Here is a 22,458-nt window from a genome sequence, read left to right on the forward strand (position 1 = left end):
CACATGTATTAAATCTGTCCAACAGTTGCAAATCATGTTCACGGAGTGATGAAAACTTAAAGCCAGAGCATTCTATAAATGCTCGGTGCTCAGCCGAGTATACTCGGCGAAAGGGTTAACCGAACATACTCGCTCATCCCTAGTGAACAGGTGTCTTTTATACAGGTAATGAGTTCAAACAGGTGCAATTAATACAGATAATGAGTGCAGAGTAGGAAGGCTACTTAATGAAAAACTAACAGGTCTGTGAGAGCCAGAATTCTTGCTGGTTGGTAGGGGATCAAATACTTATTTCATGCAATAAAATTCAATTTAATTATGTAAATATCTAGCAATGTGATTTTCTGGTATTTATTTTAGATTCTGTCTCTCACAGTTGAAGTATACCTGCGATAAAAATTACAGACCTCTCCATTCTTTGTAGGTGGTAAAATTTGCAGAATCGACAATGTATCAAATACTTATTTTCCCCACTATAGCTATCTATCTTAATCAGTATGTAAAATAAAGATATCTTTTTTTCTGAAATGCAAAATATATTCTGCTACTATTTTTACTAATATTGACAGCTCCTGTTTGCAGACTTAGCAGTATAGAATGCTTTTCCCTCTAGGAGAGTGTTTATTTCTGTTGGATGTATTTTATATTCCTAGTTTAACAACAAGAGTAATGCTGGAAAATATTTTCCTAATTGTGGTTTCAGTTTTGCAGTTTATCAATAATAATACAGGGTTATGTGATTGAACTAAGACTTTTACATTGTGTAGAGCCATAGCTCCATCTAGATGACAGACAGGATCAGCATGCTAACTGTAGAAATTTAAAAGAAACTGAATAAAATGCTCTTTCTAGATAAACCATTCAAATTAGCATCTATTTTTTTAGTGTTTCAACTGTTTAATATGAAATTGTATTATAACAGTAACAGAATATATGCATGTGCATGGAAAATAGATACTACTATAGCAAATAAATATATTAGAATATTTGAAGCAAAATCTGTTATAACTATAAGGCCTCATTTAGACATCCGTTTTTCTTGCAAGAAAAACGGACCGATTCTTTTGATCAGTCATCTATTAGAGTGTTGTCTAAGTGTCATCCGTTTTTTTCAAATATGGAGAAAAAAAGATAAAATTTTTCTCCACCTTGTCCTATGTGACAGGCCTTGTAAATTGGACCATGCTCAGATTGCATCTGAGTGTGGTCCAATTTTTTCACGAACCCATAGACTTGCATTGCTGATTTTGATCCAAACGTCGGATCAAAATCCGATATGTCCCCACGATTTTCCGTGAACTGCTTGGTCTGCTAAAAATGAAGGACATGTGAATGGTCTAATAGAGTATCACATGTATGAGTGCTATCCATGAAAACCACAAAGGACTAAGTAACGTAGATAAATGGATAAATAAATAGAAAAAAAAACTTTAGAAAAAGATAGATAGATAGATAGATAGATAGATAGATAGATAGATAGATAGCAGTCACAGTGAGGGTGGCAAATTCCTTACAAGACACTGATACAATCTTCACATGAAACGCAGCCTTTAAAGAGTATAGTGAAAATTAATTGTGAATAAGAATGATTGAATCTGCTGCCAAGATTCGAATTCGCTAAATCGCACAGATTTTACCAGGAAATTCAGTTTGCAACAAAGAGCATAATAAACGTGAGATGTAGAAAAAATGGTAATACCTCACCGCTCACCTCTCCAGCCTTCCCCCCACTGCTCATTCATTCCTATCCAGTACTTATCACCTCTTCTTACGACTGTTGGATGTTGAAACCGCCTGATGCTAGGCCAGGACTAATTGCGTTGTAAGATTGTGACATTACATTGCAACCTTCTGAATTGAGTGTGCAGGGATGTCCCAGGCCTGGTTGCAAATGAACGTCCCGGCCTAGTGTGAAGACTTCCAGGGCTTCAACAAATGACAACAGTAAGAAGAGACGCTGAGGATGGGGTCTGTGAGCAGCAGTGAGGTAAGTATTTTTCTTGTTTTTTACTTTTTAATCTTTTGCCAGTCCTGTGTGGTTCAACAAAGTGTAGGGTAGTCGTCCGAATTTGCTGAATTTGTGTGGAGCAAATTACAAAAAATCTGTATCATGACGTATACGTATTTTTCTTTTTGTATAGTTTTTTTTAATATTCAATAACTTATTAACATTTTAATGAAACCACAGTAAAGAACAGCAAAAAAACAGTGAACATATCAGGGGTTGGTAGTAGGATATATTTATAGAGGATGACTGGGGAGAGACAGGAGTCCAGCTTAAGAGATGGCATTATTTGAATATTTGAGAGAAATTCAGTTATATAACATGAAGATATGTGGTATAAACATTTTTATAATTATTTTTGCTTAATGTTACTCAAGATTATAATTGTAATAAATTATAATATTGTTCCAAATGAGGCTGAGTTTTGAAATATGCACAATTTATTCCAGTATTTGAGATTTTTTATTCTTAGTGCGGATTAAACAATTCTTTTCTAGATTGTATTTAAGGTGCAGTTCATTGGTCCATTCTAGTATGGGGGGAGGCTCAATATCTTTCCAGTGTCTTGCAGTGATGATTCTAGCATCATTAATAAAAAAGGATATTATAGAGTGTTTTCTTAATAATTGGTGTTCAATGTGTAGAACACCAGATTTAGTTGACTTTAGTCAACTAAGGTTGACTAGGTGTAAGATATATTTTGATGTTAAGGGATTTTTTTAATATTCAAGTAGAATACTCAAATAAATTACCCATCTCATAGATAAATATATAAATAATATAGAGATAGATAGATATAATAATTTAAACCTCCTCTTATAAATTCAGAAATGACTAAAAATGTCATAAACTTCAGTTAACAGTTTGCAATTGTCCAGCTGATTCTGTGTATTCTTGGAGTCAAGTGTCGGTTGGCTGGTTTCTTATAGTATTCAACTTGGATATGCAGCCAACTTGGAAGAATTACTCTATTCACATAAAATCCAACTATATGGAGCCAGCACTTAGTGTCAAATGTTTTGGATGCCTCTTTTCAAATTTGCCATTAGATCTATTTGTGTTTGATTCTGCCGTGCGCCTTATGTCACTGTTCTGTTGTAGTGTTAACTTATTAATATTTTGTTTTTTATTCACCTTTGAAATTAATATTTTGAGAGGTGAATGAAATGTGGCTAGTTCAGGAACACTAGATGCCAACTCCTGCAGTGGTTGTAATTGTTATTATATTTTATATATTATACTTTAACAGTATAACAAAAAAATGTTAATAAAGGGGTTGGCCAATGGAATTGCAGTTTATCCCTTTTCATTTTCAATCAAGCTGAGGAGCAAAATTTAAAAACAATCGATGAATAGGTAACACAGTTTTAGCAACACATGCATTAGAGAATACACAACAGAGTAAGAGAGTAGGTAAGCTATTGAATTGGACTTTAAAAATATATATTAACTAAATAAATAAATTGGTCTATTTCTTTTAAAATCATACCACAGAAGGCCAGTCTTATGCCAAATAAGCCAGTGGGGCATTGCAGGGTTCCTTGCCACTCAGCCAATCAGATGATAATGTGGTGCCTGTAGAGTGTAACTATATAATGCTATAACTGTTTTTATTGAGCTTTAGTGATGAGAAAATCTTTGGAAATTCAAATTAGTTAGCTTTGCCAATTTAGAAAAAAATAATTTTATTCATAGCAAATCGCAAATACTACCAATGCCCTGAAAAGACGTGCATAGCATTCTGACACATCTTAAGACTGTATTCATCCCCTTTCAAGATTTTTTATGCAGACACATCCTTAGTAGTGTTGAGCGAGTATGTTCTATTAACCCTTTCGCCGAGTATGCTCGGGCCGAGCTCCGAGTATTTATAGCTGCTCGGTGATATGGTTGAATCGCTCCCGTGTGCATGATTTGCAACTGTTTGACAGTTTTATTACATATGAGGAATGTCTATTTCTTACACATTCCTCACATGTAATAAAGCTGTCAAACAGTTGAAAATCATGCACACGGGAGTGATTCAACCATATCACCGAGCAGCTGTAAATACTCGGAACTCGGCCCGAGCATACTCGGACAGAACATACTCACTCAAGACTAATCCTTAGTAATGTCAAAGTGACATCAACATATATGGAAATGGTTTTTCAGATGCTAACCAGTTAAGTTGTTACATTATCTGAACTGTTTATTCAGAGTTTTATGGCTTTCTCTCCCTATCTCTAATGATGAGCTTTATCCAGATTCACCAAAAAAAAGCTGCTGCTTTTACACAGGCTGTGATAGACCCTTCTGATTGAGTGCTATACCATTTGATTTGATAGCTTCAAGGCATTATGAGGAGGCCCGCTCGGGCATGCCTGAGGTCATATGAGTAGTGATGAGTGAGTGTGCTCGGATAAGGTGTTATTCGAGCATGCTTGGGTGTTATCTGAGTATCTTGGGCATGCTCTGCTAATATGTCCAAATTCATGTGGCTGCATGTTTTGCAGCGGTAGACAGATGCTACACATGCAGGGATTGAGTGTTTGTCTTCCGCCACAAAACATGTAGCCGCAGGAATTCGAACATATTAGCAGAGCATGGCCAAGATACTCAGATAACACCCGAGCATGCTCAGATAACACCTTATCCGAGCACACTCGCTCATCACTACAAATGAGCCTTTTCTTGCCAATGCAGTCTTCTGAAATGTGTAAAATGGCTGTGACTATTTTTGGCGACTTGTGTAAAGTCAATCGCAAATTGTTCAAATTTTCTGTGCTCACCGACTTTTCTAAAATAATCAATGTAAATTTTATTTGCAACAAATCTATTCGCTCCGCTATAGTTCTAAGTTGTACACTGATTTCTTCTTACACCAACATTCTGAAGTTATCGTCACATTTTGTATTTTAATTTCTCATTTATACACAAAATGAATGCAATTGTATTGCGAAAATGATTTTACATAGAGCTTTGTTGTATCTGTAATTGTAATACAGTATGGTAAGCAAAAAAAGACCAGTAAACATAACAGCCAATTCTCACTAAGGAAAAAATGAATGTATTTAATCTTGTCAAGTATATTGGCTTCACAGTGGAATACCCTTAACATATGCTAGTCGGAGAAACTAGCTGTTACAGGAAAGTAGCTGTTAAACAGTAAATTTGCTACATTATTTTCTTTAATTAGCCTCAAGAAAGCAGTGACAGGATGGTGAAATAACTTAAGTCAGTGCCTCATTTACACCCAGGAGGTGCGCCAAAGGCAATGTAATGCTCTGTCACTTTGTATATTATACCTTTTGTGCTTATTGTCATGTGTTTTGGATTTTAGATGCTTTCTTTCTGGATGACACTGTAGTAATCAGTTGTTCTCGTTAATATAGTCTATACTTACATTATTTCAGCTTAAGGTTATTTCTAAAAAGGAAACAGTAAGCTTATTGTAACACGAAGGAACATTTCTATATATGAAAATCTGAGCTCAGTGATAAACTGTATCGCAACAATGAGAAATTAAATGTTCATGTTTTCATATATTTTTCAGGGAAACCTTCAGAGCAGTCATCAATATTTAACCTCCCAGACCGTGGCCTCATTTCTTGGTAAGAATTTCATATATAACACTTTGTAACTGTGTCACCTTCTCCAGACTTCTCATTGTATTCTCATATTCTCTTAGTATACTTACAGCGATTGTCCGCTACTTTGACAACCCCTCTTAAATATGCTATATTCACATTTTTTGTGAAATGATATCCCATTTGCATTTTTTCTCAGTTTTTTTGTGTTGTTCCAATACACTCAAAAGAAACAAACATGTGTATAACAAAACGTGTAATTTCAATAATTTTCTGGGAAAAATTCTTAATTTTCTGGGACAATTTCAAGGGTGCCAACATTTTCGGCCATGACTATATATATACATATATAGCTCCGGCAAAAATTAAGATACCACTGCAAAATTTTCAGTTTCTCTGATTTTTCTCTTTATAGGTATATTTTTGAGTAAAATGTACATTGTTTTAGTCTATAAACTATTAACAACATGTCTCCGAAATTCAAAGCTAAAAATTTTGTATTTAATTGCAGCAAATGAAAAAGCGTCAAGATACTAAAAAAGAAACAGTGCTTTCAGATCTCAAATTACTCATGTTTTAACTCAGGAACAGTTCAGAAATCAACATTTGGTGGTCTAGCCATGATTTTTAATCACAGCTTTCATGCGTCTTGGCATGCTGTCCATCAGTCTTTCCATGCTTTCCAATAGAAAACTGTTCAGTGGTCTCTTAAATTTTGTGAGAGCTGCATATATTTATATATATGTATATAAATATATATGTATATATATATATAAGAAAAAACATTTATATCTACAAAATAAGAAAAGAATACAGCAGTTGACAGGAAGCACTTAGGTGTATGCAATTTTAAAGGGCAGGTAGGATCCAGCACAAATTAAAAACCGCCTTAGGCTGATGGGAGGAGCACTCAGTCAGAAAAGGAGGCAGTCAACACCTCCAATAGTATACTACAAAAAAACACAAAAACTAATCAGCACCTGCCAACTGAATAAAGCAGGTCTGAACTGGAGGAAGCTGCTAAGATTGCATAATATACAGACAAAAAAAATACAACAGCACACTGTCAGCACTTTTATGTAGGAATACAATGAAATATATGAAATTTGAACTTGTAATAAGCAAACTTAAAATATACAAACACTTTTAATACACAAACTTATGATAAACATACACAAACCCATTGCGTTTTTTTTTAACATATCCAAAGTACTCACAAAAAAGTAAGTTAACCTCTGAATTAATGACTTCTAAAAGAGATAATTAGCAAAAGATATTTCAATTAAAGGTAATCTATCAGCAGGGTGTCCCACCTCAAACTATTTATATGTGCATAACACCTATTAAATTGTCTCTTGACTAGAATATAACATCAAAACGGGGAAAGATTTGTTTCCAAAATATCAACTACACTGTGTTCCAAATTATTATGCAAATAATATTTTCTCAGATTTTCCCAAATTACCTATATGAATTGCAGTCATTGTAATTTTCCAGTCAAATAGCTATTAGAGTACAATTGAAAGGTTTTTGTACAAACTGCCTATGATAACAGTATATTTTTTAAAAAATAAAAAACTCAAACTGCACTCAAAATGCATGTTCCAAATTATTATGCACAGCAGAGTTTTCAACCTTTTCATTTTAATAAAGAACCAAAAAATTGTCATTTTTGAAATTATAAGCATTAGCAGGTTATTACAAACTGAAATCAAACAGTTTTCAACTCAAAACTTTATTCTAGGTGATGTTACATTTGCACATAGGACCGCTTGTTCGAAAGGAGCTTCTGAACTCTCTCGTCCATTGAATTTGTCAGGTTTTGGATGGTTTCTGCTTCAATTGTTTTGCATGAGGACAGAATACCCTCCCAGAGCTGTTGCTTAGATGTGAACTGCCTCCCGCCATCATAGACACTCCTTTTGATGATGCTCCAGAGGTTCTCAATGGGGTTGAGGTCAGGGGAGCATGGGTGCCACACCATAAGTTTGTCCCCTTTTATGCCCATATCAGCCAGAGATGCAGATGTGTTATGTGCAGCATGAGACGGGGCATTATCATGCATGAAAATTATCTTGCTGCGGAATGCACGGTTCTTCTTCTTGAACCATGGCAGGAAGTGCTGTTTGAGAAACTCAACATACATTATGGAGTTCATCTTTACCCCTTCAGGGATCCTAAAAGGGCCAACAATCTCTCTCCCCATGATTCCACCCCAAAACATTACTCCACCTCCTCCTTGTTAGCGCCGTAGCCGTGTCTGCATGGGGTGTCCATCAACCAGCCATCCTCCACTCCATCCATCTGGACCATCGAGATCATTTCATGCATAATAATGACTGCAATTCATATAGGTAATTTGGGAAAATCTGAGAAAATATTATTTGCATAATAATTTGGAACACAGTGTATATTTGTAATTAGCACAAATTTCCCAAAAAGGGAGCCAGAGAGAAAGCTCTTAATGAAAATATATGTTTATTCCATAAATAGAAGAACCATAAAAAGTTTACATTACATTAGTGGTGGCTGGTGGGAGAAGCAAAACCAGGTTAGGCAGATGGAAAAACCCAATGAAGGAGACCATAACCCCCATAGAAGAGCACTACAACATTAGTGAATAGTTAGATATGACAATACTGGTATATATCTGGATACAGATTGCAAACGGAGTAGTAGTCCGATTGTCAAATGTTATCTCATACTGATCGGTTTCACAGTAAATTATAATATGGTCTGGCTATAATGCTATTTATACAGGGTACACCAGTATTTAAAGCATGTTCTGCAGATAAGCAGGCATATGTGTGACCCTTTGTATAGCCAATAAGAAAACCACTCACGATAGGCAATCACAAAAAAGTTGCTGCGCGATACATGTGTAAATGCATGTGCTATAACCATGTAACTCTAGTATTGTTCATAAATATAGCGGTAGCTTTTACCTTGTGACATGTTGCATATAATTTGCAGACTCTGCCAGGAGGAAGCAGATAACGCGCCTCGACGCGCGTTTCGCCTCGGACTACTACTCCGTTTGCAATCTGTATTCAGATATATACCGGTATTGTCATATATAACTATTCACTAATGTTGTAGTGCTCTTTTATGGGGGATATGGTCTCCTTCATTGGGTTTTTACATCTGCCTAACCTGGTTTTGCTTCTCCCACCAGCCACCACTAATGTAATGTAAACTTTTTATGGTTCTTCTATTTATGGAATAATAAACATATATTTTCATTAAGAGCTTTCTCTCTGGCTCCCTTTTTTGGAAATTTGTGCTAATTACAAATATAGTTGATATTTTGGAAACAAATCTTTCCCCTTTTTGATGTTATTTATATGTGCATGTAGCTCTTTCAAAGACAAGTCCAACAATACCTTTACATGGTCAGTCCGTTCCTCCGTTATTGATAAATCAGCGTTTGACTTGATATGCAAATGAGGCTGTAGATCAGAAGCCTCTGTCATTCCAGCTCAAATCTCCAACCATAGCCACCATCTGCTGCTTGACTGATGGCTCTTTTGCCAGAATTCATATATCATAGAGGGAGTCAAGCAAGAGGAGGCAGCACTGGGCATGGAATAGAACTGTAGTGACAGAGGCTTCAGATTTACAAATTTGCATATCTATTCAAACACTGATTTCTCAGTAACAGAAATGGACTGTCATGTAAAGATATTGCAGGACTGCTTTTGAAGGAGCCATTGCACATATAAAATAGTTTAGGGGGTGTAATGGGATTCTTTTTATCCTTCTACTGTTTGACCACTAGTGGCTGCTATTGTTCACCTTGATATTATACTGGAACTTCACCTCTTACCACTGAAGGCTGCTTTTGTGTCCTGCAATTGCCCTTTACTAAGATGGTGGATTCTGAACCTTTGGAATCCATCTTGTTTCCTGTTTGGGCCTACTTAAAGCCACATGGATCCCTCACTCATTGCTTGAGTATTTTGGCTTGCTGTTAAGCCTAGTTCAGTCACAAGCTCCTTGTTCTGAGAACTATCTTACCCAGACTGTTCCCACTTCTCTACGGATTGTTTCTACAACTCCTACTGCTTCTTGCAAGAACTTCTACTACTCCTTGCCGCTTCCTGTTCGTGCTTCTCCGGCCAATGTATTCCAGCAGTGCTACGCCAGTACCGTAACAAGGTCAAACAATGCTGACAGATTTCTTTTAAGGAGATGAGATATGAAATGTGGGTTTCACAAGTGGGTGGTATGAGTGTACATCAAGACCTAATGATATATCAATCCACAGGTAAATAAATTGTTTATATATGAAAGATACTGTTATTACTCTCCCAAAGCCTACATTCACAGATCTGTTTTTACAGTCATCAAAAATGGGCCATTTTCTCTCATATGTCAACGTTTTGCATCCGTTTTACATTCACATCGTGTCCATTTTTTTTCCCTCTTTTCTAATCATTTTTTAAAAACTGAAGGTGGTAGTCTGACATTTTTTATTCATTGACTCTTAACAATGAATCAGTTAAAAACAGACTAACCATTGTAAGGTGGTTGCCGGACACAGAGTACATCCACCTCTGTGATACATATCTCCCATCCACTATGTGATGTAAACCTGGAGTAATGCTGTAGTACACATAGTACCAAGAGGGGTTATTCGGCCATGTCAGGGCCAGCTTTGATGTGAGCAGCTGAGGAGTTGTGCGTGACAGCCCCCTGGATGTGGTTCATATTTTAAAATCGGCCCTGTTTATCTCACGCATGGTCTGTATGTCGAGATGTTCAGACCTCCAGGATTGTATTCCTATGCTAAATGACTGAGAAGCTGGACTGTAACCCAAGTGGGCAAACCCGCACTATTATATGGACTCGTTGCTTAATGTTTCACTTATTGCTGGACAAGGGCTGTATTTAAACTTTCCTGTGGTACGGTGTATAAGGAATGAAATAAACCAGCCGGACTTTTAAATAAAAACGGTTCCTGTGATACCTAATCTCGTTCCCAAGTGAGTGGCATTGTTACATTTAGTGGTAGAAGTGCGGGCAGCATTCCCAGGGAACACGTGTGACTGCTACATGTCTTGTGTGAAGGCGGCCATAAGTCAGGGAGTAATGTCAGACAGCATGGAGGACCTGGTTAAATACCTGGTGCAAGCTCTACAACAGCAGCAGCAACAGTTGCAGCAGCAACAACCACAGGTGACCCCGTGTGGTGACATAGAGGCCTTTTTAAAAGGGTGTTTGAAAGGGTTGTCGATAGGGAGGAGCTCCTGCAAGAGCATTAGGTGGAAGTCCTGACACCAACTTAACCGTGGAGCCACAAAAGGCCTACTATGATTTAGCCTTACAGGACGCCAAAGAATATGCACAATTGAAAACAGAAATTCTGGTGCACTTGGGGGTAACAATGACTGTCAGGGTACAACGGGTTCACTGCTGGGCATATCACCATGGCAAACCCCCTCACTCCTAAATATTTGATCTACTGCACCTCATCCAAAAATGGTTGTAGCCGGAGTCCTCTACGCCAGCACAGATTGTAGAGCGAGTTGTAATGGACCAGTTTGTGCACACCTTTCTGAGGCCGATGCAGACTTGGGTTGCCCAGGGAGCTCCCCGTAATGCCAATGACCTGGTCAGACTGGTCAAAAGGTATTAGGGAGCCAACAGTTCCTTGGGGAGGCAACCCACTCCATATTGAGGGTCCCATAAGGGGCGGATGCTCAAAAGGGGGTGGGGAATCCAAAGTCCATGGGGGCGGCAGAGGTAATACCAAAGGTCTCATCTGCGGATGTGATTTTCTGGAAATGTCATGGCCCAGGCCATACAGCCACCCGTTGTCCCCTGACCACCCAGCAAATGGACAGTAACATGGGATGCCGGTGCTCATTCTATGTATATCTGGCATGCAGTGTGGACTCTCCAACTAGCAAAGGGCCTAAAGCTTGTACCATGAAAGTGTATGGTCTGCAAACGACTGGGCTAATTGACGCAGGGAGGGGGTTTGGCCACACTCAATCTCCAACTGATCCCTGGAAAGAAGGTGGGCATCCGTTGCATTCATGGGGATGTAAAAGACTATCCGGTGGCCCGAGTGGTCAATGAGGTACTGAGTCCCATGAGGTTGGCATAGTCCAGGATTTATTGCACTCAATTATTATAGGTTGGGACTTGTTTTGGGACTTGTGGGGGAGGGGCAGATACCTCTATTGTTCGGGTAAGAAATGGGTTTTCCCTAAAAAGTGTCATCACCCCCAAAGCCTGACTGGTTTCCCTTTTGTGTAATGGTAGAGAATAAGGAGGTAGTATCCCCTGAGTCTGACATTCCTGAGATAGGGGTGACAGGAGAAAATTTGGGGTCTGCCCAACATAGAGACCTAACTGTAAAAGATGCATTTAATAATGTAACCTTTATAAACGGCATAGTGCAGGAGCCGTGGGCTTACACCAGATTTCCCTATTTTCTGAATGGGGACTTATTGTACCGGGTTGCTAAGGTTAGAGAGGAAATAGTGGAGCAATTGTTTGTACCAGAATCCTATAAATAGAGGGTGTTGGACAAGTCCCACTCCAGTGTCCTGGGTGGCCAACTCGGAGTGGACAAAACCTAAGAACGGGTAACTCGAAGGTTCTATTGTCCTGGGTTTCACCGGGAGATCCTAAAATATTGCAATTCCTGTCCCACCTGCCAGTTAACCACTCTCACCTTTCATTTTTGAAATCCCCTCATGCCACTACCCATATTAGAGGTGCTGTTTGAGCAAATTGTCAAGGACCTGGTTGGCCCCTGGTTAAGTCTGCTAGGGGGCATTAATATATACTGGTTATCCTTGACTATGTTACTAGGTACCCAGAAGCAGTTCCCATGAGAAACTACTCCTTGAAAAGTATAGCCCTATGGTTGATCCACATCTTTGCCTGGACAGGGCAACTGAGGGAGATCCTGACTGACTGACAAAGGAACACCATTTATGAGTAAAATAATAAGGGACCTGTGTAAGTCCTTATGAATTACATAACTGAAGACGTCAGTTTACCATCCACAGATGAATGGCCTTGGAAAGGTTTAATAAAACCTTAAAAAGTATGCTTAAGAAGGACATAGAAAGGACAGACAAGACTGTGACTCCTCCCTTATCAATTATTCTCTATCCAGGAGGTTACGCAAGCCTTTACCGAATATTCTCAGTTTGAACTCCTGTATGGCCGACATCCATGGGGTCTCCTTGATATAGCAGAGGAAACCTGGGAATCCGAAGTCACGCCAAACCGGAGCAACATTGAGCACATCACCCAGATGCAGGAGAGAGTTGCAAAGGTGTCATGGGGTCCTTCTCCAACATCACACAATCAACAGAGCAAGAAAAGAGTGAACAATCCCAAGACCTTTATTATAGGCAAAACTTAAGGGTCCATATACAATCCACCACACAGAGGATAAAAATAATCCAGAGACATGAATGCAGTCCAGTAATGGGACAAACTCCCTGGCAGATGAGAGTCCAACAATCCAGCAGACATAGAATAAAATAGTCCATACGTTTCTCCATATATATTCCTTCCAGAATTATTTCCAAAGTCATCCAGATTTCTCCCATTCTCTCTGACATGCATTGACTCACACAGCATCTGACCAGTGTCACTCCTGGCTGTGATATTTAAAAGTCCCTCTCCTCATTCACAGGTCAGGGGGGAGGTGGCATTGTTGGTCCTTCCATTGTTTTACAAAATCAACAAGCTGGCCTGGTTCAAAATGTCATTAGCATATTAGCAAACAGCATTATTCACTGAGCCCTTGCAAGATAACAATTACAATTGGCTGTGGGAGCTGATATCAGATGATAAATAACAGCTATTCATCAATTAACAAATATCAACTCATCCTACAAGAGAAGTCAGCAGTAGAGGGACACAGAGCAAAAAGAGAACACTATGAAAATCAGTAAAATATAAATATACACAAAATGATACCCACATACCATATCACACCATCACAAAAGGTAATGCCTATCGTAAAGGAACATCTCCTGCAGGCACAAGAGGCTCAATCCTGGGTTTACAACCATTCAGCTAAGATGAGGCAGTTCAGCCCCGAGGACCTAGTCCTTGTGTTTATTCCCACAGAAGAGAGTAAGTTTTTGGCCAAATGGCAAGGTTCCTATGAGGTGGTAGAGAGGCTGGGTGAAGTGAATTGCAAGGTTCATGAACCAAGAAGACTAAAGCTGTCTCAGGTCTACCACATCAATTTTATCAAGGCATGACAAAACAGGGATTCCATTGAAATTCCATGTTTGCTGGTTAAGCCAGAAGGGGACTTTGAAGCTGTCACAGTAGCTAAAATGCTGTTGAATGGCCAAAAACAGCAATGTCAGGAATTGCTGCAGCAGAACCGGCAACTGTGCTCAGATTTGCCAGGTTGTACAGATGTTAAAGAACATGAGGTTCTGATGGAACCCCATGTGTGGGTGATCTTGAAGCCCTAACGAATTCCCGTGGCCCAGTGAGAAGTGATCTCCAAGGAAGTGAACCAAATGCTGAATCTCGGAATCATTGAGGAATCTAAGAGCGGGTGGTCTAGCCCGATTGTACTTGTTCCAAAACCCGATGGCAAATGGAGATTCTGTAATGATTATTGAAATCTGAATGAAGTCTCCAAGTTCTATGCATATCCGATGCCACGTGTTGATGAACTGATCGAGAGACTTCGGCCGGCAATGTATATAACCACCTTTGATCTAACAAAGAGATATTGGTAAATCCCCGTGTCACAAGAAGCCAAGGAGAAGAAGACTTTCTCTATGCCCGATGGGTGCTTCCAATACATCCTGATCCCATTCGGACTGCAGAGGGCTCCTGCCACCTTCCAGAGGGCCATGGACTGGATCCTCACACCCCATAAGAATTACGGTCTGGTATGTCTGGACAATATCGTAATCTTCAGCCCAGATAGGGGAATTCATCAGGGAAAGGTTCAGGCAGTTTTTGATGCTCTCAGGTAGGTTCTCTATGAATAAAAAAAAATGTGTCATGGGGAAAGAGGAGAGCAAACACTTGCATATGTAGTAGGTAGAGGAGAAATCAAACCCCAGATCAATAAAGTGAATGCAGTCCAAAACTGGCCAAAATCACTCTCAAAAAAGCAAGTTGGGGCCTTTCTGAGAATTGTGGAGTACTACAGGAGGTTCATTCCAAACTTTGTCATGATGTCCGCACCCCTGACCGACCTCCTTAAGGGGACAAAATCAGTTAAGGCCAAATGGACTTTCTAGCCTTTCAAGAACTAAAAGTAGCTCTGTGTAGGCAGCTGGTCCTGATAGCCCCTCGACTTTAAGAAATAATTGGTACTCGAGATGGACACATCAGAAGTTAGATTAGGAGCAGTCCTTTCTCAGGAGATACACGGAGAGGAGCACCCTGTTCTCTACCTTAGTAGGAAACTATGGCATGCAAGAAAAATTATTCCATCGTAGAAAAAGGATTCTTGGCCATAAAGTGCATGGTAAACATATTGCGATACTATCTGTTAACGTGAAAATTTAAATTAGTGTCAGACCATGCCCCACTCAGGTTAGGGAAAAATTCTCATGTCATCCGCTAGTTTCTTGCCCTGCAGGACTTCCGCTTCCACGTGGAATATAGATCCTGGAAGTTACATGGTAATGCTGATGCTCTCTCAAGAATTCTGTGTATAGTGGTAGAAGGTGCCAAGCCCCACGGCTTTAGGCAGGGGGGTATGTAAGGTGGATGCCGGACACATAGTGGATAGGAGATATGTATCCCAGAGGTGGATTTCCTCTGTGATGTACACCTGGAGTAATGCTCTAGTACACATAGTATTAAGAGGAGTTAATCACATTGAAAAATGGGGCCTTTTTGTCTCACACATGGTCTGTGTGTGGAGGTGTGCAGACCTCCAGGATTATATGCTAAAGGCCTGAGAAGCTGGACTGTAACCCAAGTAAAGCAAACCCGCATTATTGTATGGACTCTACTTTATGTTTTATTTATTGCCGGACAAGAGCTGTATTTATGTTTTCCTGTGGTGCGGTTTATGAGGATTGAAATATATCAGCCGGATTTTTAAATAGAAACTGTTCCTATGATACATCTTCCCTCTCCCAAGTGAGTAGCATTGTTACACCATATAAAGAAAATTTAAATAAAAATTATGTTTTTAGTTTTTCATCCATTTTTAACTGCTCCCCAGATTTATCTGATCCGTAGTCTGATCTGAAAAGGGGATCAGAATAGGACATGGTATGAGTTTCACAGGTCAGTCACATGGATGGATATTTAAAACTGTTGTGGGTATCAATCAATGGAAATCTGGGTTTATGTGCTGTCTGTTCAAAAAATGGACAGCATACAGCCCTGTAGAATTAATGTGTGAATGAAATCTAAGAGTAGATGTCCTGATACGAGCACTCCAGAAGCAGAACAGAAAACCCTGAAATCCACTATTGGTACAAGACTGTACAATAATAATGTTCATTGAAGGATACCTTAAGGAAAGACACTACTGCCTGAAAAAAACATTACAGCACATTTCAACTTTTCTCAAAATCACCTGGATATTATAATCCACAATGCTTCCAAGTAAAGATTCTATGGACTGATGAGAGAAAAGTGGAACTTTTTAGCACAAACTACACATTAAAACCCCATTCTAATATTGAAGAATTGTGGTGGCCACATCATGGTTAGGGATCAATAAATTCAGAGGTGTATTAAAATGATTCACTGTACATGTGAATGTAAAAACTGGTCCATGACAAAACAAACAGAAAAACAAAGGACTAAAGCATACTAACAAATTAACTAAAAAATAGTTGAAAAAGAGGAAAATGTCACTATCCTGACCTTAACCCTATTGAGATCTTGAATCATGACTTGTGATAAATTAATCAATTTGAGGTGCCTTTTACAAAAAATTTAGATTCGCTCAAATTTGAGATTTTTCTGAATTGCACTTAAAGAATCCAGCAAGATGTATCATAGAGGGTTGAAAAGGGCTTAAAAACTCTTATACCTCAGACCTCCCTGTATCTGTCCCACGCAGGTCTTCTGATTTGCTCTTCTGTCTTCTATCTTCTACCTTCATTCTGTTTCTCTGGTTATTTCTGCTTTCTTCCATTCACTAGGCTCCACGTGACCAAATGCAGCAAAAAATACATCAATCATGCGCATTGTGATGTCATGGAGCCTAATAAACTAAAAACCAAGCCTGAAGTGTCTGGAGGCCTGGACCACAGATAAAAGATAGTAGGCATAACACAGGAGATTGGTTATTTTGCATTCTTTCAGAAGACCAGCAGCAGCATTACGGATATGGCAAGGGCTGAGGAGAGGTAACTATAATAGTTTTTATTCAACCCCTTGATTGCAGATTCAATTTGCATCAAATTTATTTGATGCAAATCAAATTCGCCTACTGAATTAGGTGAATCTACCTGAATCGAATTTCTGGAGATTCGCAAAGCTATGGTAATGACCTGAAGAGACATGTACACACAAGGCATTCCAGAAATATTGGTAAACTGAGATTCATTTTCAGGGGTGAATAGACCACAGTTCAACCACAATGTTGTGCAAATCTTACATTTGATTTGATTTCTGCATCTACAGGCTATTAAATTCAAAGGTACACTTATTTTTTCTCCCTTCTTTGTGAATATGGGTACTCAGTGTTTTCAATATAGGAAATGAACAGTATAACTGTAATCACATTAGTAAATAGATTGTGTTTGTCTATAACTGTCTCTTAGATAGCAATGAGATTGCATTTTTCAATGTTGAAATATAGGTATTTCCAAAGAGTTCACTTACTTTTTCTTGGAACAGTATATCTATGTATTCTTTGACATAGGTTCAATGGGATTAATAGGATAAAGCCCTATGATTTCTTCATTCCAACTGCGAAAATTCCCAGGATGTGTTTTCACGCTGTTCAGACAGTAGCAAGGAGGAATTAGCAGACCCGTGGAAGTTCAGGTTCTGGTATTCGACCGAAGTTTGAAGTTTGGGTTTACTCATCTCAATAGGCTAGGGCTAGCTGTGTTCTACATTCCAACTATGTGAGAATATTTTAAGCCTAACCTTTATACACTGCTCTAAAATAAAGGGAACACTCAAATAACACATCCTAGATCTGAATGAATGAAATATTCTCTTTGAATACTTTGTTCTGTACAAAGTTGAATGTGCTGACAACAAAATCACACAAAAATCATCAGTGGAAATCAAATTTATTAATCAATGGAGGCCTGGATTTGGAGTCACCCCCAAAATTAAAGTGGAAAAACACAATACAGGCTGATCCAACTTTGATGTAATGTCCTTAAAACAAGTCAAAATGAGGCTCAGTATTGTGTGTGGCCAGCATGCTCCTGATGAGGTTGCGGATGGTCTCCTCTGGGATCTCCTCCCAGACCTGGACTAAAGCATCCGCCAACTCCTGGACAGTCTGGTGCAATGTGACGGTGATGGATGGAGCGAGACTTGATGTCCCAGATGTGCTCAATCGGATTCAGATCTGGGGAAAGGACGGGCCAGTCCATAGCTTCAATGCCTTCATCTTGCAGGAACTGCTGACACACTCCAGCCACATCTGGCATTGTCCTGCATTAGGAGGAACCCAGGGCCAACCGCACCAGAATATGGTCTCACAAGGGGTCTGAGGATCTCATCTAGGTACCTAATGGCAGTCAGGCTACCTCTGGCGAGCACATGGAGGGCTGTGCGGCCCTCCAAAGAAATGCCACCCCACACCATTACTGACCCACTGCCAAACCGGTCATGCTGAAGGATGTTGCAGGCAGCAGATCGCTCTCCATGGCGTTTCCAGACTCTGTCACATCTGTCACATATGCTCAGTGTGAACCTGCTTTCATCTGTGAAGAGTACAGGGCACCAGTGGCGACTTTGCCAATCCTGGTGGTCTGTGGCAAATGCCAAGCGTCCTGCACTGTGTTGGGCTGTGAGCACAACCCCCATCTGTGGACATCGGGCCCTCATACCACCCTCATGGAGTCGGTTTCTAACCATTTGTGCCGATACATGCACATTTGTGGTCTGCAGTAGGTCATTTTGCAGGCTCTGGCAGTGCTCCTCCTGTTCCTCCTTGCACAAAGGCGCAGGTAGCAGTCCTGCTGCTGGGTTGTTGCCCTCCTACGGCCCCCTCCATGTCTCCTGGTGTACTGGCCTGTCTCCTGGTAGCACCTCCAGCCTCTGGACACTACGCTGACAGGCACAACAAACCTTCTTGCCATAGCTCGCATTGATGTGCCATCCTGGATGAGCTGCACTACCTGAACAACTTCTGTGGGTTGTAGAGTCTGTCTCATGCTACCACGAGTGTGAAAGCACAACCAACATTCAAAAGTGACCAAAACATCAGCCAGAAAGCATTGGTACTGAGATGTGGTCTGTGGTCCCCACCAGCAGAACCACTCCTTTATTGAGGGTGTCTTGATAATTGCCAATAATTTCCATCTATTGTCTATTCCATTTGCACAATAGCATGTGAAATTGATTGTCAATCAGTGTTCCTTTCTAAGTGGACAGTTTGATTTCACAGAAGTTTGATTTATTTGGAGTTATATTCTGTTGTTTGTGTTCCCTTTATTTTTTTGAGCTGTGTATTAGAATGAAGAAACTATTATTTGCGTTATCTTTTTTTTAATTCGGCAATAAAGTAAAATGTACGTGTTCTTTAGCTTCACATTTGCATATTCTACAAAGGAAGCAAGCTTCTTATCTTTTTTAATCCATTTTTTGGTATGATCAAAGTCATTAAATGAATACTGAATTAGTAATTCTGATTGTTTTGTTAATGACTTGTATTAGAGATTGTGTTTAATGATAGCGACAGCAGAAGGCAAGTTCATTTTTCTAATCATGCTGGTTCAGTCATTAGTCAACCTCTCTCACTTGACCTACATATAATATTAAGGATTTTAAATAGTAAGTCATATCTTTAACAGAATATTTTTCAGTGTTAGCTGTGTTATCCTTGATTTCATACCATTTTGTATAATAATAATTTTGTTCCCTAAAAAAAAAACATTTATGACTGAACTGACTGGTCATCATTTCGATTCATAAATTGTCAAACTTTGGAACCTGAAAAAATGATAGAAATAATTTAAATGATAGAATTTAGTGATGAGCGAGTATGTTCTATTAACTCTTTCGGTGAGCATGCTCGAAAGAACACCGAGTATCTTTAGAAAACAGACATTCCTCACATGTATTAAAGCTGTCAAACAGTCACAAATCATGGACACAGAGAGACTGAAACATAACACCCGAGCACGCGGAAGATACTCGATGTTCGTCTGAGCATGCTCGCTGAAAGGGTTAAAAGAACATGCTCGCTCATCACTAATAGAATTATATAATTTAAAAAAATGTAGAAAAAAAAGGCTTTCTTCACAGTTGCATTATGCCGACTATTATGTATAGTCTGTCAACTTTTCCAGAATATTTTCTTAAGAGTTGTACTGTTACGTAGTTTGAAAAAATACTTAGGTACATCAAGTTCAACCTTTCTCCGCCAGTTATACATTTTCTATTATTAGGTTAGCTATAACCCACAATGCCATTTGTAGCAAGAAACTCATCCAGCCCTTTTTTGAAAGCTGTTATAGTGTCGGCCATTACTAGCTCTTGTGGTAGGGCATTCCACAGTCTGACTGCTCTGACTGTAAATAACCCTTTCCTGTTTAGGTGCCGGAATCGCCTTTCTTCCACCCGTAATGAGTGCACCCTGGTCCTTAGCATGGTCTTTGGAAGGAATAAGTTATGTGCCAGTCCTTTGTACTGACCACACATGTATTTATGCATGTAAAGATTTTAAAGTGCGATTTTTAATAGAAAAAAATGCAGGAACCCTGACTAAAACTGGATTACCTAAATAAATGATAAGTCAATGTAGTCTGTCAGGATTTGTCAGAATCATATTGTAAACTGATCTATCATTTTTGTCACCGCACATTTAAAAACTGAATATTTACTTACGGAAAAATTGAATTGCTTATATTGTGCAGTGTAAGCTTTTTTTAAGTATTAATATAACTAACAATATAAAGGCCCTTGTTTTAAAGTTTGTGTAGACCTGTTCTAGTTGATATGCTAAATATAGGCAATTTGCTTTCTTGGTCCTTTCTTCCCCTATCATGCACGGAGTCCGCTTTGAGTCCCATATAACAACAGCAAGAAAAATAAATCAATGACATAAGATTTTTTCCACAGAGACAACAGAATTTTATCATCGCTGGTATCACCATTGGTCTATGGCAAATCCATGACATTTCTGCAGCAAAATCTGCATATGTTTCCTTGGACTGTGCTACAGATTCAGTGAAAATTTTACCCTTATAAATTGTAGGGGTTAAAATCAGTCATTAAAATATTTATCATTTTTGCAACATATTGAACATGCTTGAAAATCCCCAGCATGCTTATTTGTGGATAGTTTTTTAAAGCCCCCTCTATATGTATTTTACAACATTTAGCTGCAGACATAGGATGAGGAATCTTTACCACAAATCCACAGCAAATCTGACATGTGTGAACCCACTCCAAATCAGAATCTCCAGAGTATTTTTAATATATTTACACTTCTTTGCCCTTGCCTCCTGCTTGTAACAACTAACTGGGAAAATGTATCAATCACAAGCAAGAGGAGGGGAGACCATGAATCTGGTCTGATTCACACTGCTTTTCTTTGTTATCTTTGAATGCTGTGTGCTGACAGTCCAATTTATTCCTGTGAAACATAGCTACATATTGCTCTCTTATGTTTCTTGCTTGTAAAAGCCAACAGAAGCACACCTCTCGATCACAAGCAGGGGGCAGAGGTGTGACAGGCTGCAGACTCAGTTAATGGCTCACACTGCTTGTTTCTGCTATGTGTGACCCGTGCAGATATTTCAGTGTATTCCTATAAGATTCATCAATATCTTGCCTGTGTATGTATATTCTCTGCTGTCTCCTGACTCGTGCTTGCTAAAGCTGACAGGGAAAATCCTGTCAAGTGGGAGACGGAAAAGCAATAAAAGTTTGTGTTTTTTTTCAATTTGCTTGGTGCTGAAAATCTATCATGCTTTTCTGCAAACAGGGAAAGGCACTGCGAAATTGTCACTCTGCAGCTAATTATTACAGGGTTGCACTTGCTATACCATAGCATTTTTTTTTTTGATAAGTCATAGTTGATATGTTTTGGAGCACTTTGTGAATAGGTAAAGAGTAACAAGGAGAATGAAGCTTACTAGGGAGGGGTGTTGTTTGATACCAGGAGAACCTTGACAGATGCTAGTTCTCAAGTAGTAGTTAACGACATAGATGAGATTCACAGAGAAAGGCAAGCTAAACTGTACTAATTGTCAGACTGTGATCGCATGACCAACATGGCCGTTAAATAAGGTTTTAATCGTTAAGGATGGAACAAAGCTGGTATGAAACAATTTACACAGTGAGAATAATACTAGTGGGTTAGCATTAAATGTCCAACAACTGCCACAATGCTTCTTTAATTTATTTCAATCCTGTACTGTGCTGTATTTCTATCTTTATACCTAAATACTTAAAAACTAGCATTGCACTGACTGCAAAGTAAAGATGTTATTTTATCTTGGTAATTGCTAACACAAAGTAGTACAAAAAAAGTTGTAATCTTTTAAGGGACATTTTTTTATCACATTGGCACATTATTAGGAATCTAGCAGTGGAAGCTCTGAACTTATGCAGTATCTTGTAGATGGCTCTATGTTGTGTAATGTTGATGTAGACATAAATTATGGATTTTTCTTGCCTGAGACTTCTCCCCCTAAACTGCTCAAATAATGGTGTTTATGTGTGAAATACTTCAGAGACAGAAGTAGTGGCATTAGCAATAGAAGACAT

The 22,458-nt window shown here is 39.0% G+C and overlaps 1 protein-coding gene across 2 annotated transcripts in view; it reads left to right on the plus strand.

The window, feature by feature from the left end:
- PTPRD (protein tyrosine phosphatase receptor type D) overlaps positions 1 to 22,458 on the plus strand; it is a 2,806,079-nt gene that overhangs the window by 848,415 nt on the left and 1,935,206 nt on the right. For both annotated transcript variants that reach the window (XM_073668359.1, XM_073668367.1), the window contains one exon: positions 5,541 to 5,598. The gene's annotated coding sequence lies outside the window, so the exon portion shown is untranslated. The remainder of the gene's footprint in view (positions 1 to 5,540; positions 5,599 to 22,458) is intronic.

The sequence above is a fragment of the Phyllobates terribilis genome, unplaced genomic scaffold (genome assembly GCF_046119375.1).
Source record: "Phyllobates terribilis strain yellow unplaced genomic scaffold, ASM4611937v1 Scaffold_1__5_contigs__length_1240528914, whole genome shotgun sequence".
In the NCBI taxonomy this organism is placed as follows: Eukaryota; Metazoa; Chordata; class Amphibia; order Anura; family Dendrobatidae; genus Phyllobates; species Phyllobates terribilis.